At 41.0% G+C, this 16,462-nt stretch overlaps 1 pseudogene; it reads left to right on the forward strand.

The window, feature by feature from the left end:
- Positions 1-16,462, forward strand: part of LOC132439814 (SNW domain-containing protein 1 pseudogene) — a 65,478-nt pseudogene that overhangs the window by 31,468 nt on the left and 17,548 nt on the right.

Here is a 16,462-nt window from a genome sequence, read left to right on the forward strand (position 1 = left end):
TATATACTTAGGAGAGGTCATGTGGAAGTCCTCTCTTTAACTTTATTAGATAATGCCAAGTGGTTTTCAACAATATTTGTACCAATTTACACTTCCACCAATAGTGTACGAGAGTTCTCATTGCTCTGCATCTTTGCCAACACTTGGTATCGCCAAACTTTTAATATTTTTTGTTAACGTGATGCATGTATGGTGGTATCTCATCATGTGGGGGGTGTGTGTGTGTGTGTGTGTGTGTGTGTGTGTTTAAGTAGTAGACTTTATTTCTTAGAGCAGTTTTAGGTTTACAAAAAAACTGAAGAGAAAGTATAGAGTTTCCATATACTCTTTCTCTGCCCCTCCATGATTTCCCCTATTAGTAACATCTTGCATTGGTGTGGAATATTTGATACAATTGATGAACTAGTATTGATACATTATTATGATGATTATGATTAACTAAAGTTCATAGCTTACGTTAGGGCTCACACCTATCTTGTGTTTTTAATTTGTATATCTGCTTGCAAATAAAGTTGAGCATCTTTCCGTGTACTCATTGACCATTGGATTTCCATTTGCGTGGATTGCCTGTCCAGGTCCTTTTTCTATTGGATTGTCCTATTAATCATATTGATTAATAGGGGTGTCTTTTATATTCTTGATAGGAACCGTTTTAGGTTATATATGTTGTAGATATATTCTTCCACTTTCTGTCTTGTCTTTTTACTCTTTTAATCATATCTTTTGATAAACACAAGTTATTAATTTTAATGCAATCAAATGTATCAGGGCTCTTCCCATCATGATTAAGGGCTTTTTGAGCTCTGTTTTAGAATTCTTTCCCTACCTCCAGCTCATGAAGATATTATATTCTTAAAGCTTAATCATTTTGTTTCTCATATTTTGTTATATAATACACCTGAAATTGATTTTTGTAAATGGTGTGAGATTGGGAGCTGTGGGGTTTTTCATTAATTTTGTTGGACACTCAGATGTGGAACGTTTCTGTTGTGTTTCTTTCATCATGTATTTCTTTCTGTTTCCTCTGTTTGGGGGATACCTATTATTTGAATGTTTGATCTTCTGAACCAATGCAGTTTCTTATTCTTTCGCTCTAATATTCTATATTTTTGTGTTTTTTGTCTGCTTTCTGGGGTATTTCTTAAACATTATCTTCCAATCCTTCCATTAAATTTTAAATTTCCACTATCATGTTTTTAATTCCAAGAGTTCTTTTTTGGTTCCTGAATGTTTCTTTCTTATAGCCTCTATTTCTTGTTTGACTTGTGCACTATCTTTTCTCTATCTTTTTGAAGATATCAACTAAAGTTTAAAAAAAAATTTTTCTTTCCTGACCTTGTCCTTCTCTTTCATGCCCTGAATTGTCTTTGTCCTTGTTTCCTCTGAGTTCATTTCCCCCCCGCCCTTCCCCTCCTGATTCCCTCTATCTGAGCTTTTATATTAGAGTCTTTTAATTATCTGGCGATCTGTGGTTGTCTATTCATTTAAGAGCGAGATGCTAAAAAGCTGATTGGATGGAAGAATTGGTGAATTGGCAAGCTGCATTATGAAGGAGGAGCTCTGGATCCAGCAGTTTTGTTAGATTAGTTCCTGCATCTCCCAAGGGTTAGCACCTTTGCCCTCAGTTTGGTCGGTTTCTCCAAAGATACATCTCGGTCTTTTGCCCTGAGGTCACAAGCTTGGCTGGTAGTGTTCTGGGAGTCCAGGTGAGACCTGGGTTTGGGGACAGGGTATCTCACCTTTCAGTATGGTTTTCATTTAATCCCCTTGTTTTCATATGGCGCCTCGCCTTCCCCCTGCACCCCAACTGTATCTGCTGTTCCCAATAACATAGTGTGTAGCATTTCCACAGAGTACACACCATTCTCCCCCCAGTGGAGATGGGGAGGCTAATTGTCTCAGGATGTGGGGGGTGAATTATTTAAAAAATTTTATTGAAGTATGGTTGATTTACAACGTCGTCTTAATTTCTGCCGTACTGCAAAGTGATTCAGTTACCTATATGTGTGTGTCTACATATATATTCTTTTTCACATTCTTTTCCATTATGGTTTATCACAGGATAGTGAATGTAGTTCCCTGTGCTATACAGTAGGGCCTTGTTGTTTATCCATCCTATATATAAAATAGTTGGCATCTGCTCATCCCAAACTCCCAGTCCACCCCCCACCTCCCCCTTGGAAGCCACAAGTCTGTCCTCTATGTCTGTGAGTCTGTTTCTGTTTCGTAGATAAGTTCATTTGTGTCATATTTTAGATTCCACATGTAAGTGATATCATATGGTGTTTGTCTTTCTCCTTCTGACCTACTTCACTTAGTATGATCATCTCTAGGTCCATCCATGTTGCCGCAAGTGGCATTATCTGATTCTGGGGCAGGTGCCGGGGGGAGGAGAACTTTTAAAGACTTTCCATCCATACTATTTTTAACCACATTCGCTGCCTCTAGAAGTCCTCTGTTCCTCCATCCCTGAGTCTTTCTGCGATTCTACAGTCAGCTTACTCCTTATTGTATTCCTTCCCTGTCAGCTTAGGTTTCAGCGTTCTCCGTTTGACTAAGTCCTATACCATCTGTTCATTTATTTCCCAGCTTCCAATATTTGGTTCACATTTCTTATCTGCTATCATCATCTTTCCTGCTCTCTTTATCTTTGTGGCTTATTTCTTTTTTATTCCTTTACCATCAGTGGCATTTTAGGAGACAGCAGAGATAAACGTGTGTGTTCAATCTATAATAAATCGCAGTCTGAATGTACCACAATTTATCCAGCTGATTCCCTGCAAATAGAAACTTATTTCAGTTATAAATAATGCTAATGCACCCTTATCCAAACTTATCTGAGCATATATGACAGATTCCTAAATAAATGTAGAAGTATTGGGTCAGAAGTTAAGTTCATTTAAACTTTTGATAGATGTTGCAAAATATCACTCCAGAAAATTGAACCAATTAATACTCTTATCAACAGTGTGAGCTAGAACATATGTCTTTGTTAATGAACTAGCTATATATCCTCTTTGATCCTTGGCTGATTGATTTCTTTGTTGGATTTAAAACATTTGCTTTATTTAATAATCCTGGCAGACTTCCATATTAGATAGCTGAAAAACTTGAACCTAAGTATCGCTGTATCACAGTTCTTCAAGAAAAGAGAAAATAGTGTGTGGGTGATTGAATCAGTCTACCAACAGGAATGGAGCCAGTACGGTTACTTGGATTTTCTTTATTTCTACTGTGTTCCTGTGGCTCACAATACTTCAATTTCCTAGGCTTCCAGAACTTTTAGCATTAGAGGAACTGGAGATTGATTTGGTACTAGTCTGCTTTGACAAAATTACTTTAGTGAGAACCCTTCATTTATCTGCTACATGTTACACACTCACTGTCCCAGTCCGACTGCTTCTGATTACTGCTGGCTCACCTGATTATTTGAGTATCTGTGCAAAAAGGGATAAAAATGTGTTTGTTTAGGCCTATAAAACACTAGCAGGATAACTTTAAGGGATGGGGAGCCAAACTGAGGAACTGAAAAGAGCTACGGATGGAGGATTTGACAGCTTTGAGTTCGCATCCTGGTTTAGCCACTTATTACTACATGATCTTGGACAATAACATAAGCTCTGAGCCATATGTATAAGACCAGAATAACAATGCTTCAAAAAATTAGTCAGGAGCTCGGGTGCAAGTGACAGAAATCAAATTCAACTTGGCAAAAAGCTAATTCATTTATTCACTGAACAGAGAGTTCCGAGGGTAGGATTTAGTTAAAGCTGATTCAGATGTTGATACAATTTCAGAACTATGTATTTCTCTCACTCCTTCTCTTTCCTGGGTTGACTTCGTTTTAGGTGGGGTCTCTCCCAGTGGAGACAGAAATGGCTACTAGCAGCTCTATGTATCCATTCTTCGGCTTGGAGTCCCATGCAAAGAAGGCGCTCCTTCCCAGTAGTTCCAGCAAATGCTGCAAGGCTGACTCTTACTGGTCTAGTTTGGTTCATAAGTCTCTGAATGAATCACTGTGCCTCTAACTAGCCAGGCCTTTCCAGAAGCACGTAGGTTTCCAAAGCACATGATCTGAGGATGGGTAAGGTGTCCAGCCTAAAGTTTCCTTTCGCCCAACTTGTTGTAAAAAAATTTTTTTAACTCCTCTAGGGCTTGCTGGCTCAGTAGGAGAGGAGATTAGGAAACTAGGGTACGATCTTACTTGGTATGTACACTCTTTATCTAGGGGATGATTTCATCTTTATTCTATTCTATTCTACATTTTATTCTATTCTATTCTATTCTATTCTATTACTTTATTTTTTCATTCATACTTTCTAGGCCCAGCCCCTGTGAGGCATGTAGTACTTCTCCTCTGGCTGGTTCCAACCCCCTCAGCTCTTGGTCCTCTGGTGGTTATGGACCCTTGCTGTTCCTTAGAGGACCATTTCCCCTGCCGGGAGGCCCTCTTTGGTGGGACTATAATGGCTCCAGGCAGCTCTTTCCATGGCAAAGTCTGCGACTGGCCTGTGGGAAACTTTCCTGCATCCCTGGAGACTCCATGGGGAAGGGGGCATGCAGTTACTATTCCCAGGAGGGTGCAATTCTCCTTTGTGCCAGGGTCAATGCCATTTGCCAGCCTTTCTTCTGATCCCCTGGGCCTGGAGTCCCCTCCACTGAGTTTTCAAACAGAGTCCCAGCTAGGCCCTGATTTCCTCCTTTTTCTAAGCTTGAGGTGGGGTGGGGGCATCCCCCATCTCTAAAGAAATTGTCTTAAAATAATCCTCTTTTTAACTCCGTTCTCCCAGCCCTTTTCTATTTTCAAAGCTAGGTGAGGAGCCCAAGAGCTGTGAAATGAGATTTTTTGGTGTAAATTCTGAAGATGGTCATCTGGCGCATCACAATAGAATTTCGTATTCATTTTATCTCATTATTTCAGTTGAAAGTTGAACTGAACATTCCTGAGTTACAGTAAAAATATATATATATATTTGATCTTTGTCTATGGCTACTGGCAAGGCACCCTGAAAACCCTTGGGATTTCCTCAGTGACTGGAGTGTCTTTTGTTATTCATAAGCAGCACTTTTGGAGCACACCTGAGTTTATGCTAATGAAGTAATGGGGGGCGGGGCTTGATAGCCTCAGGGCGGGGCTGGTCTCCAGCAGGACTAAGTGATTAGAGGGGTGGAGCTTTCAGCCCTACTCCCTGATCTCCTGGGAGAGGAAAGAAGTGGGGCTGGAGATTTAGCTCTATAAAGGGGCTGCCACAACTAAGACCCGGTGCAACCAGATAAATAAATATTAATAAAAATAAAAACATAAAAGACAAACATTTAAAAAAACGGTCTTGAACAAGAGCTTCAGAAATCTTCTAGGTTGGTAAACTTGACATCCACTTGCTGGGAGGGTGGCACACACTAACTCCACCAGCAGAAGCTCCCAACTCAGGACCCTTCCGGACCTCGCCCCACGTACCTTTCTATCTGGCTGTTCCTTTGTATCTTTTATAATAAACCAGTAAATGTAACTAAAGTGTTTTTGTTTTCTGGAGTTCTGTGAGCCATTCCAGCAAATTTTATAGCCTGAGGAGGGGCTGGTGGAAAGCCCAGTTTCTAGTTGGTCGGCCAGAGGTGCAGGTGCCTTAGGACCTGAGACTGGCGGGGGCAGTCTTGTGGGCTGAGCCCTGTAACTTGTGGGATTTGACGCCAACTCCAGGATGATAGTGTCAGAAATGAACTGAATCGTTGGACATGCAGGTGGTAGAGGATTGTTGGAATATCTGAGAATCAGAGAATACTGTTTTACGTATAAGTCAACCCAATCTCTTCCAGGCTTCAGGTGTTGCCAGCAAGTTCTGAGATTTGCTGCTAATCTAGGTTCACCAGACGTACTCATCAGGATCTTGTAATCTTCAAGCCCATCACCCTTTGATCAACTTCTCTGCCAATTGAAGAAACACCCTACTTTTTAATTCCTTTTCATATGAAGACACTTCATATCTTGAGACATATTAGTCATCTATTTCTGACTCTTCTGAGAGTGTTATATATGTATTTTTTATTTGCAAGTGAACAGAATTATATGTAGCATTATGGATACTGATGTTTGGTACAAGGGGAATTATATTTTTCAGTTTATTCCACTTTCTCTTTGATGATGACCAGCAATTATATTGACTTTTATGATCAGAGAAGGACATGGGACTGATATCTTTAGGGATGAGTCAACAATAACTTTTACACCTTTTTTCATCATATCTGAAATAACAGACCTTATTATATAGTCACAGGTATAAATACATGTAGTAGAATATTGTTTCAAAAATATAGTGTGAAATATATATCTAAATGATATTACCCTTTTAAAAGTATCCTTAGGAATTTTTAAGGTCAAGCTATCATTGTTCATGATATTTTAGAGCCTGATTTTTCAAAACTAGTTTAAACTTTTAGCTTATTCTTTTGAATATCCTCAATAATGGCTGATCTCCAGGAAGGTGAATATAATTTTTGGAAACATCAAAGGTCACTGGGAACCAAGTCTGGTGTGCATTATTGATTATCAATTTAAGCAATACTTTTGGGGTCAAAATACTACGTCTGCAAAATGGTGAGCATGGATTCCTTATTTAAATAACCTGGCTTTGAAAACAATACCAGGGGTAATTTCAAAGGCTTTTTCGTTATATAATGCCATTAAAATATACCCACATTTTCTAGAGATGATTATTTAAAAGTAAAAAGTTCAATCACCCTTTCTTTCTTCTCAAAAGACACCTTTCAAGAGGCCATACAATAGCTTGTGCTAACAGGGATGTAAGCCACTCCCTAGTCACTTTCCTGACATGTCAGTTCCCATTTTGACTCTTGTCGCATCAGATCTTCTACTTATCCTAACATTGTGCAGAATAAGCGCAACCAGCTCTTGATATCTCTGGGTATAGTTTGTATCTTAGTTCACCACGAGCTTTCTGCGTCCTGGTCATCATTCCTCCCAACTTCTTTTACAGAGGGAGGTGGTCCTTTGAAAATCCCCCAAACTGCTGAGGGAAAAAGCATCTTTAGATGTCTAAAGCATCCTTTGGTGGGGAACTGTCCCTGTTGTTGGTTTGTTGCTACTGCTGCTATCCCAGGCGCAGGCATTGCAATGACCCAACTAATGAAAGCCAGCTTATTTTCAAAGCCTTACTGAACCCGTCCCATAGCCTGCCAATTTAGGGGTGAAGGTTTGGTTCCCAAGCCCTTGTAAGCACTTTTATAGACATAGCATTAATTCAGAAAGGAAAGTGCAATTCTGCTGTGCAAAATTGTGGTACCATGATGCCGAGCTGCACCGATGCTGAAGGGCAGATACCCAGATCCCTTTCTGAATGACTGTAATTAATGTGTGTAACTCCCTGAGCACAAGCCCTGGCCCACAGGTAAATGCTGAAAAAGTGGCTGCTGTTGTGATGATGACATTCACCTATGAAATTAAAATGTTGAGTAGTCTTTTTGCCACACCATCCTGGGCATTTCCTTTAAACACCCAATTGGTCAGTCAGATGTTATTTCCCGTTAGAGGAGCCTTGTTGCCTTTCCCCAGGATGGCTGTGCTCACTCAGAGGAATCTGACCCTTTGTACAGATCCCACAGCGCCCAGGCCTCCTTCCCAGCCAGCTGTGAAAAGGTTCCTGGTGGCCATCCACCAGTGTCTGAAGCACTTCCCGTTGGCAGTGAAAGGGTATACGTTTCATCCCATAGATCCAAATTTCATCTTTGAGTGTCTTTTGACCTGCAGGGGTCGATGCAGTAACAGGAAGCCACACACACCTCTTCTGGAACATTGTGTATACACTGTTTTCGGATCTAAGACCTTTGACCTGCTGACTACAAAAGCAGCTTTTCCTCAGGGAATCACATTATCCATGTTAGAAAGCAAGGAGGAAAAAAGAGAAACAAGGCATTGAGGAGGCCTCAGTTTTAATAACATTCATTTCCTTTTCTCTTTTTGTTGCTAGACTTATTTCTATTACATGTCACCGTTGCATAATCGACATGTGTGTTTCACTCTCTTGTTTGTTTTTTCTTCCCCAGAAAGACTTAGTGATGCTTTTATGAATCCTAAATCTCCTTCCTTGACTGAGGTGAAGGGGAAGGCCATTTCTCAGTCTTTGTGGACTTTAAAAAAAATTTTTTTTTTAAATAAGTAAACCATATGAGGCTTTTACATACAACCGCAGACCCTTCTCAGTTCCAGGCAGTGAGATCGCTGCCCACCCACCCTGCATCTTCCCTGGAGTACAGAATGGGGAACCGAGGAGCTTACTGATTAAAAACTCTTTTGGCTGATTGCCGTGAATGCTAGAGATTTCTGTCTCTGCTTTAGTTTATTTCATATATTGGGAAAATGCTCTTTGTTGCTTTTTTTTTTTCTTTTTACTGAGAGGGCAGTGTTTTTACCAAGTAGAGATGGCTTGCTAAGGGAGTATACATTCCCAAACGTGCTTTTCTTCTTTTATCCATTCAAAGGATGAATTAGGCCTAGAACAGTCACTGATATGCAGGCCTGTATTACAGTTGTATAGTCTGATGCCTCTTTCAAAGCTGTTTCCACTGAGATTAATTTCTTTCATTTCCCCAGCACACACCTGCTGATCTAGTCAGACCACTCTCCTTTCTGCATGGAAACACACCATGCTTATGGCTGCTTCTGTGCCCTGACTCATGTTTTTCCTCTCACCTGCATTGTTCTTCATTTTTCCCTCTGTGTTTCTGCACCTGCCTTCTCAATCTCTGCGCCTTTACATATACTGTTCCTTCTGCCTGAAACACTGTTCCCACCATCCTGAGTTGCTCTCCCCCAAACCTGTCTCTGGTATCTTTGGTTGCAGGTAACATCAATTCATTAAACTGTTGCAAGGTAGAGGGGAACTTTTATGGAATGTTACATGGACGGGAAGAACACGGGCCATAAAGTAGTTCAGGGAAACTTGGGGCAGGAAGAGCCGTTAGGTTTTCTGAGCAGCTGCAATCAGGGCCTGGGGAGCCACTGGAGCTAAAGCAATTAACTCCTCTATCTCACCCTCTCTGTGTGCCACATGGTTGCTTGCTCTGAGTCTATACCAGCGTTTTTCAGCCTTGTCATGATTGACTCTTTGGGCCAGATAATACTCTTTTTTTTTTTTTTGCAGAGCTGTCCTGTGCACTGTAGGGTGAAGCAGCATCCTTGACCTTTGTCCACCAGATGCTTAAAAAAGCACTCTGGCTGTGACAGCAAAATATGTGTCTAGACATTGCCGAATGGCCCCTGGGGGACCAAATTGTCCCTGGTTGAGAACCACTGGTCTGCACAGAACTGCTACCTTCCTCTGCTGGTCCTCAGATCCTGTGGGTATGTACGTGGCAGAGAATGGCTCCCCAGCTTGCCTCCTAGCGCCTCCCAGCTCCAGCCTGACTCAGTCACTTCATTTTCCCATTCCCAGTTGCGAAGACGTAGAATCTCAGAGTTTGGTTCAGCCTGTGGTTGGCTCCTTGGGATCAGGTGTGGACTCCTGTTCGGTGAGCTGGGCCAGGGAGGTGCAGCTCTTACAGAACTGACATGGCTGCAGGCCCCCTCCCCCAGGGTCTGCTCTTGGATCATTCTGAATGATGGAGCTGAATTCCCTTGAAGCTGAGCTGGACAAAATTTCTAAAAATATTTTATTAAAACATTGCCTTTTACAAAATTTTATTTCATATTGGAGTATAGTTGATTTACAATGTCCTGTTAGTTTCAGGCGTACAGCACGGTGATTCAGTTATACATATACATATATCTATCTTTTTTCAGATTCTTTTCCCATTTAATATTGGGTATACTTCCCTGTGCTATAAAGTAGGTCCTTGCTGATTATCTATTTTGTATATAGTAGTGTGTATCTGTTAATCCCAAACTCCTAATTTATCCCTCCCTCCCACCTTCCCCCTTTGGTAACCCTAAGTTTGTTTTCTAAGTCTGTGGGTCTGTTTCTGTTTTATAAGTAAGTTTATTTATATCACTTTTTTAGATTCCACATATGTGATATCATATATTTGTCTTTCTCTGTCTGACTTACTTCACTTAGTATGAAAATCTCTAGGTCCATCCATGTTGCTGCAAATGGCATTATTTCATTCTTTTTTACGGCTGAGTGATATTTCTTAAACACGGAACATTGAATATGACTGAACAGAAATGAAACATATGTAATTTGTAGAGAGGGTATAGTGCAGTGGTTAAGACCACAGTCTTAGGAGCCAGATTGTCTGGGTTCACTTTCAGCTGTGCCACGTGCTGGCTGTGGCTTGGACAGACTGCTTGATCTCTCTCTGCCCCAGTTTCTTCATCTAGAGAATGGCAGTAATAATAAGAACAACAGCAATAATAATTAATACTAGTATATCACTTACCACATGTGCCAGGCACTGTTCTAAGTATGTTAGTTAACTAAATTCTCACAACTGTGAGTTGAAACCTTTTCAGAAATCCTTAGAACCAAGTGTTTTGTTGTGGTATATAGAATATATATATGTAACCCCCCAACAGGGCTGGGGAGAGCACCCTGTGATCAACCAACCACAAATGATTTTGCACTAAAACATAAGAATATCCCACTCGGAAAGATATATTAAAACTATGAGTGTTTGGGTCTAGCCACAAAATGAGTATGTCGCCAACCTATGGAAAAATTTTGGAAAAAAATTTCAGAACTTTTTGGAATTGTACACTTGTATATTCATCCCCATTTTATAGAAGAGGAAACAGGTTCAGAGAGCGTTAGTAACCTGACCAAGGTTACAGAGCTAAAAGTGCAGAAGCTGAGATGTGGACTCAGGCAGTCTGATGACAAAGGACTTTCTCTCGAGCCTGGTGTTACAATACTTCATATATCAGAGGGCTGTTGTGTTAAATGAGTTAATATGTGTAAAGAAACACGGAGAGCAGGTGTGGCACATAGTGAATGTTATTGAAGCATTAATTATTATTGTAATTTTTCTTCATTCTAAGGGGTCACTGAGATTTATTATCATAGTGGTCGTCAGTGCAGTGATGCATTCAGGGTCCATTAAAAGCAGTGCTTCCCAACCTCTCTCATGGAGCCAGACCTCAAAAATCATGATCTTTCTCAGCCAAATTGGGGTAAACCATGAGACTGTTCCTGGCCTGGGCTCTGGCCCACTCAAGGTTCTGCCCAGCTGAGGGATCCTGTTATGGGCTGAATGCTTGTGTCCCCCCTCAAATTCATATATGGAAGCCCTGACCACCAGTGTGGCTGTTACCCATTTGAAGATGGGGCTTCTAAGGAAGTGATTAAGGTTAAATGAAGTCATAAATGTGGGGCCCTTTCTGATAGGATTAGTGTCCTTATGAGGAGAGATACCAAAGAGCTCCCCCCACCTCTCTCTATTTCTGACCAACTCCCCCCCCCCACCCCCAATACACACATGGCAAGGAAAGGCCGTGTGAGGACACAGCAAGAAGGTAGCCATTTACAAGCCAGGAAGAAAGCTCTCACCAGAAACCAAATTTGTCAGAACCTTGATCATGGGCTTCTAGCCACCAGAACTATGAGAAATAAATGTCTGTTGTTTAAACCACTCAGTCAGTGGTATTTTGTTATGCAGCCCAAGCTGACTAATACAGACCCAGATCACACCTGTAGCACTGTTCAGCAGTTGGGAAGCTCTGAATTAAGACACGTTGATGTATTTCCTTGTATACAAAATGACTCCAAGCCATTGAATTTTCTGGGTCTTTTCTTTTTCTCTTTTCTTTTTTTTCTTGGTTGATTCTATTGCCATTAGACTCTTAACAATGATCTCCTCACACTTGGTTACAGATTTGTCTGTGATACCTTTTTGCACTACACTGTGATTATAGCTTATCATTGGAGGGCTTGAAACCCATTGAAACAACCTTGTTAGCATAGAATACACAGTAAAAATACACTGGCCTTTGGAATGTAGACTTCAGCCATTCATCAGCCTTTTTTGCTGTGTTCTTAATTGATTGCATTCTTGAGAAACAAGAAATCAAATAAATTTGTATTATTTGACATTCTCTTTTAAGTGAAGAGTATGGATTTAAGACTTGAACGGTTAATTACAGATGAAACTGTACTTTTCAATCTTATAGGCAATTAATTATTTTGTAGAAATCAAAATGTTTATTTTCTATTCTCATTCTAAGATCCTAAAATTATTTCAATATAAATCAAGCATTTATTTATTTTTACCCTGAAAATATTAAGGAACTCATTCTTCTACTAGCCCTCAGCAAAGACAGTTTTGTCATCATCAGCATTCTCTCAAGAAGTTTATCAAAGGAAAGGGAATGATATCTTTGCGTGAGCCTAAAATGCCACGAGAAAGAACATCACATTCTCATTCTGTCTAGTACAGTTGCCCTAAAGTGGACTTTTTCATTTCCTATTAGTTACTCATCAAATATTTCATCACTTTTTAAGAGAAAAACAATTTTGAAAATTATAGTGAAAGAGCATGCTGGAATAAATTTCTTTATTTTACACATACACAACACACACATTCACTTTTTTGGGAAAAAAAAAAACAGAACTAAACTCTGCTAATAGGATTGTTTCCTTAGACAGCCTTAAAAAATGATTGTAAATTTTCTCTTTCCACAGATAGATTCTTGTTTTCAGCCTGTTAGGAAGAAAAGAAGTGAGGGGTGACCTTTGATCCAAGTATAAGAGAGTGGTCCCAAAGTAAAGCCCTCCTAAGTATTCCAAGAGGATAAAATTTTGACAAGTTTAAAAGAAGAGGGCAAACTCAACCATGGTAAAGATATAAAATGTCAAATGTCAACTCTGTCAAATATGCAAAAAAGCATATATGAATCGATGTTGAATGGGAAAGAAAGCAGTAAGAATACACTTAGATACAACTATGTAAAAGTGGTTTTATTACTTTTTATAAGAAGGGTATGAGATTATTCCAAGAAGTTCAGAAAATACAGGAAGAGACCATTTATAATCTTACTTTCCTCACACAACTATTTTCTTTCTCTCTGCATTCCCTTCTCATTTTGTCCTTGTGCACATGTATTTTCTGTAGTTGTACTCATAGCTTGTACATTTTGTGTTCTGACTATGAGTTAGACCAACACAGGCATTTTTTGGGTGCTGCTACAGTCCTCATAACCATCATTCGTAAAGGCTTTATAATGATCCATGGTTGGGACATGTACTACTTAGGAAAAGTCACTAAAAAGGGAAGAGAACATGGACACAGATATTCGATATACAGATATTTGCCTGCAAAGAATTTCAGTGTGCAATTCAAAAGAAAGAACCAACTAAATACTGCAAAGAAGTAAAAATTAGTTTAAATGTTCAAAGAGCATAGTATTTCTTGGATTTATTGTTTTCCCCATCATTTTCTCTCTGCCACTCTCCCTCATTCAATTATTTAGTTCTTTTGTCTTGTCCCAATATCATAAGGGAAACTTGACATAGAAAGATAAAGTCTCTGGGTCTCTCCCTTTTTTCCTTTGGATACTCTAAGACAAGAAATATGGGTGCTTTCGGGTATGATAAAGATACTTATTTACTAATAATTTGCTAACCATGTCACTGTTTGAACTAGTAACTGGTATATGTTTAACTTAGGTAAGTATTTTTTGAGTGCCTCCTGTATGCTACTATATATCTTGTATAATTGCTTTGCTTTTTTTTTTTTTTTGCTTCACGTTTTTTTTTTTTCATTTTCTTTTTGTGGTACGCAGGCTTCTCAATGTTGTGGCCTCTCCCGTTGCGGAGCACAGGCTCCGGACGCGCAGGCTCAGCGGCCATGGCTCACGGGCCCAGCCGCTCCACGGCATGTGGGATCCTCCCGGACCGGGGCACCAACCCGTGTCCCCTGCATCGGCAGGCGGACTCTCAACCACTGCGCCACCAGGGAAGCCCTTGCTTCACTTTTTAATTTGGAAAATTATTGAAAGATACAAAAGAAGATGAAAAATGTATCAGCTGGTATAACAGGGAAGGGAGTTAATGTATGTTATTATGTGAGTATTTTCATAGGTGTCAGAGCTTTTACACATATTTGCCCTTTAATCCTCATTAACGCCCTAATAAAGAGGAACTATTAACTTCAATATACAGAGCAGGAGACAGACTCAGGAAGCTAGGTTGCATGTCAGGTTCATACAGCTATTAGTTGTCAGCACTGGGTTTCAAAGGCAGGCATGTCTGACCCCAGGCCAAGTGCACTGGTTTATGTGCTTCAAAATGTAATGCAGCATTCATATTTGTAGCAATCTTAAAGGCCTCAAAGAGCAGTAGTATAACTGAGGGCAGGGGAAACCTCTGGAACTCTTTCAGAGAGGAGTATCCTGTCAGAGGAATGTGGGTTTCTTTTTTCTTCTTAAAACTTGTTTTTTCTGAGCTATGTTATGTTACTGTTTACAGCTGCATCGTGGCCTAACGGCCTCTTGGAAGCCTCCTCAGAGAAATGTGCTTTCAGAACAGCTTTCACACCCAGCCTCAGAACACATGTGAATGCCTCCATGTGAAGTCTTTGGAGAGGAAATGGTGATAGATTTTCTTCTGCTGTTTAGAAGGTTCTGCTTTATAACTATTATTTTACAAATTAAAGTTATATAATCGCTTTATAGCTGTTATTCTCCACACTATCTTGATATAAAGTATTATGATAATCACAGGATATTGAAATTTAAAATTCCTATCCCTTTCCTAAGACTCATGGAAGCAATCTATAACAACAGTAGCGACGACAGTAAGAAGAGCTAACATTTATTTGAATGCGTACTTCGGGCAGATCCTACGCTTTGTGATATAATATGGATTACCTCATTTCATTTTCTTAACAACTCCATGAGGTAGGAATTGGGATCAAAAGGATCAATAAAGGGCTTCCATGGTGGCGCAGTGGTTGAGAGTCCACCTGCCGATGCAGGGAACATGGGTTCGTGCCCCGATCCGGGAAGATCCCACATGCTGCGGAGCGGCTGGGCCCGTGAGCCATGGCCGCTGAGCCTGCGCGTCCGGAGCCTGTGCTCCGCAACGGGAGAGGCCACAACACTGAGAGGCCCGCGTACCGAAAAAAAAAAAAAAAAAAAAAAAATTGGATCAATAAAAACCACCTGTCTTCTCACAAGTTCAATACCAATTTAGAGGTAGAAACAGGAATCAAAGACTAAAATGCTGCCTTATGTGCTGATAATGCTGATAAGAGGGGAATGAGGCTTAGGAGTACCAGCCAGGAAGGGCTGCAGCACTCTGGGTACATAAAAGATGGACTTACCCAGTCACCGTCCTTGGAAGCCCTCAAACAACCACAGGCCTCCTTTGAAGGGCACGTACCCCTGTTTCATATACAGGGTGGAAGAGCTGAGAAGGATGAGCCCTCTCTACTCACAGGCAGATCCCAAGCAGAAAAGAAAAAAGAAAAACAAAAGGCTGAGCATGTGCATCTGTTTCTCCCAAACCTATGAATCAGATAACCAACTTCTCCTCCTGCAGAGAAAAGGAGGTGAGTAGGGAAACACCAGGGGTGCTAATAGCTCCACTGGGGTTTCTGCCCCGTGGAGTCAATGGAAAGGAGGTCTTTGTCCCTAGTTGTAGGTACTGTGCATGGCTCTACCCTACAGATGAGGAAACTGAGTCCCTGAGACACTAGATAAGAGTCATAATTAGTAAGCGCAGGAAAGTCTAAACAGAGCCACTAAGTGGTGGAGTCAGGATTAGCGAGGCCAGCTGGGACAGGCTCTGCCTTCGTTCAGGTACAAGGTCATGGGAAACTAAAAAGGGAGGGCAGGTGTGAGAGGGATACCAGAGGAAGTGGTACGAGTTGGACTCACTTATTCCGAGGGTTGGGGAGGAGAGTCAAAAGACTCAGAGTGTTCTAGCATACCTAGTTGGAAAATGGTGAAAGCATGAAAATAAAATGTGTTTCCAGGATAGACCAGCCAGTGCTTTGTAGGCACGTGACTTTGAGGTAACTTACAGGCTGTTGGAAATCGGAGTTTTCAACTCCGGAGGAAGATCGGCAGCAGAGATGCAGATTTTGGAGCTGTCCTTTTAAAGGTGATCGCTGGCTGAAACTAAGGGAGCATTTTAGTATGAGCAGCAAAAGAGGAGGTTGGTTCCACAAATTGAGTTTTGTGTTTGAAATACACCAGAAGATTTGAGTCGGTAACTTTGAGTGGCTTGATCTAATTTAAAGGCAAGGCTCAGCACTGATTGGCTCAGGAGTTGATCTCGTTTTTTTTTTTTTTGCGGTACGCAGGCCTCTCACTGTTGTGGCCTCTCCCGTTGCGGAGCACAGGCTCTGGACGCGCAGGCTCAGCGGCCATGGCTCACGGGCCCAGCCGCTCCGCGGCATGTGGGATCTTCCCGGACCGGGGCACGAACTCGTGTTCCCGGCATCAGCAGGCGGACTCTCAACCACTGCGCCACCAGGGAAGCCCCTTGATCTCGTTTTTAACCATAGCCCT

Source organism: Delphinus delphis, chromosome 16 (assembly GCF_949987515.2).
Source record: "Delphinus delphis chromosome 16, mDelDel1.2, whole genome shotgun sequence".
Taxonomy (NCBI): domain Eukaryota; kingdom Metazoa; phylum Chordata; class Mammalia; order Artiodactyla; family Delphinidae; genus Delphinus; species Delphinus delphis.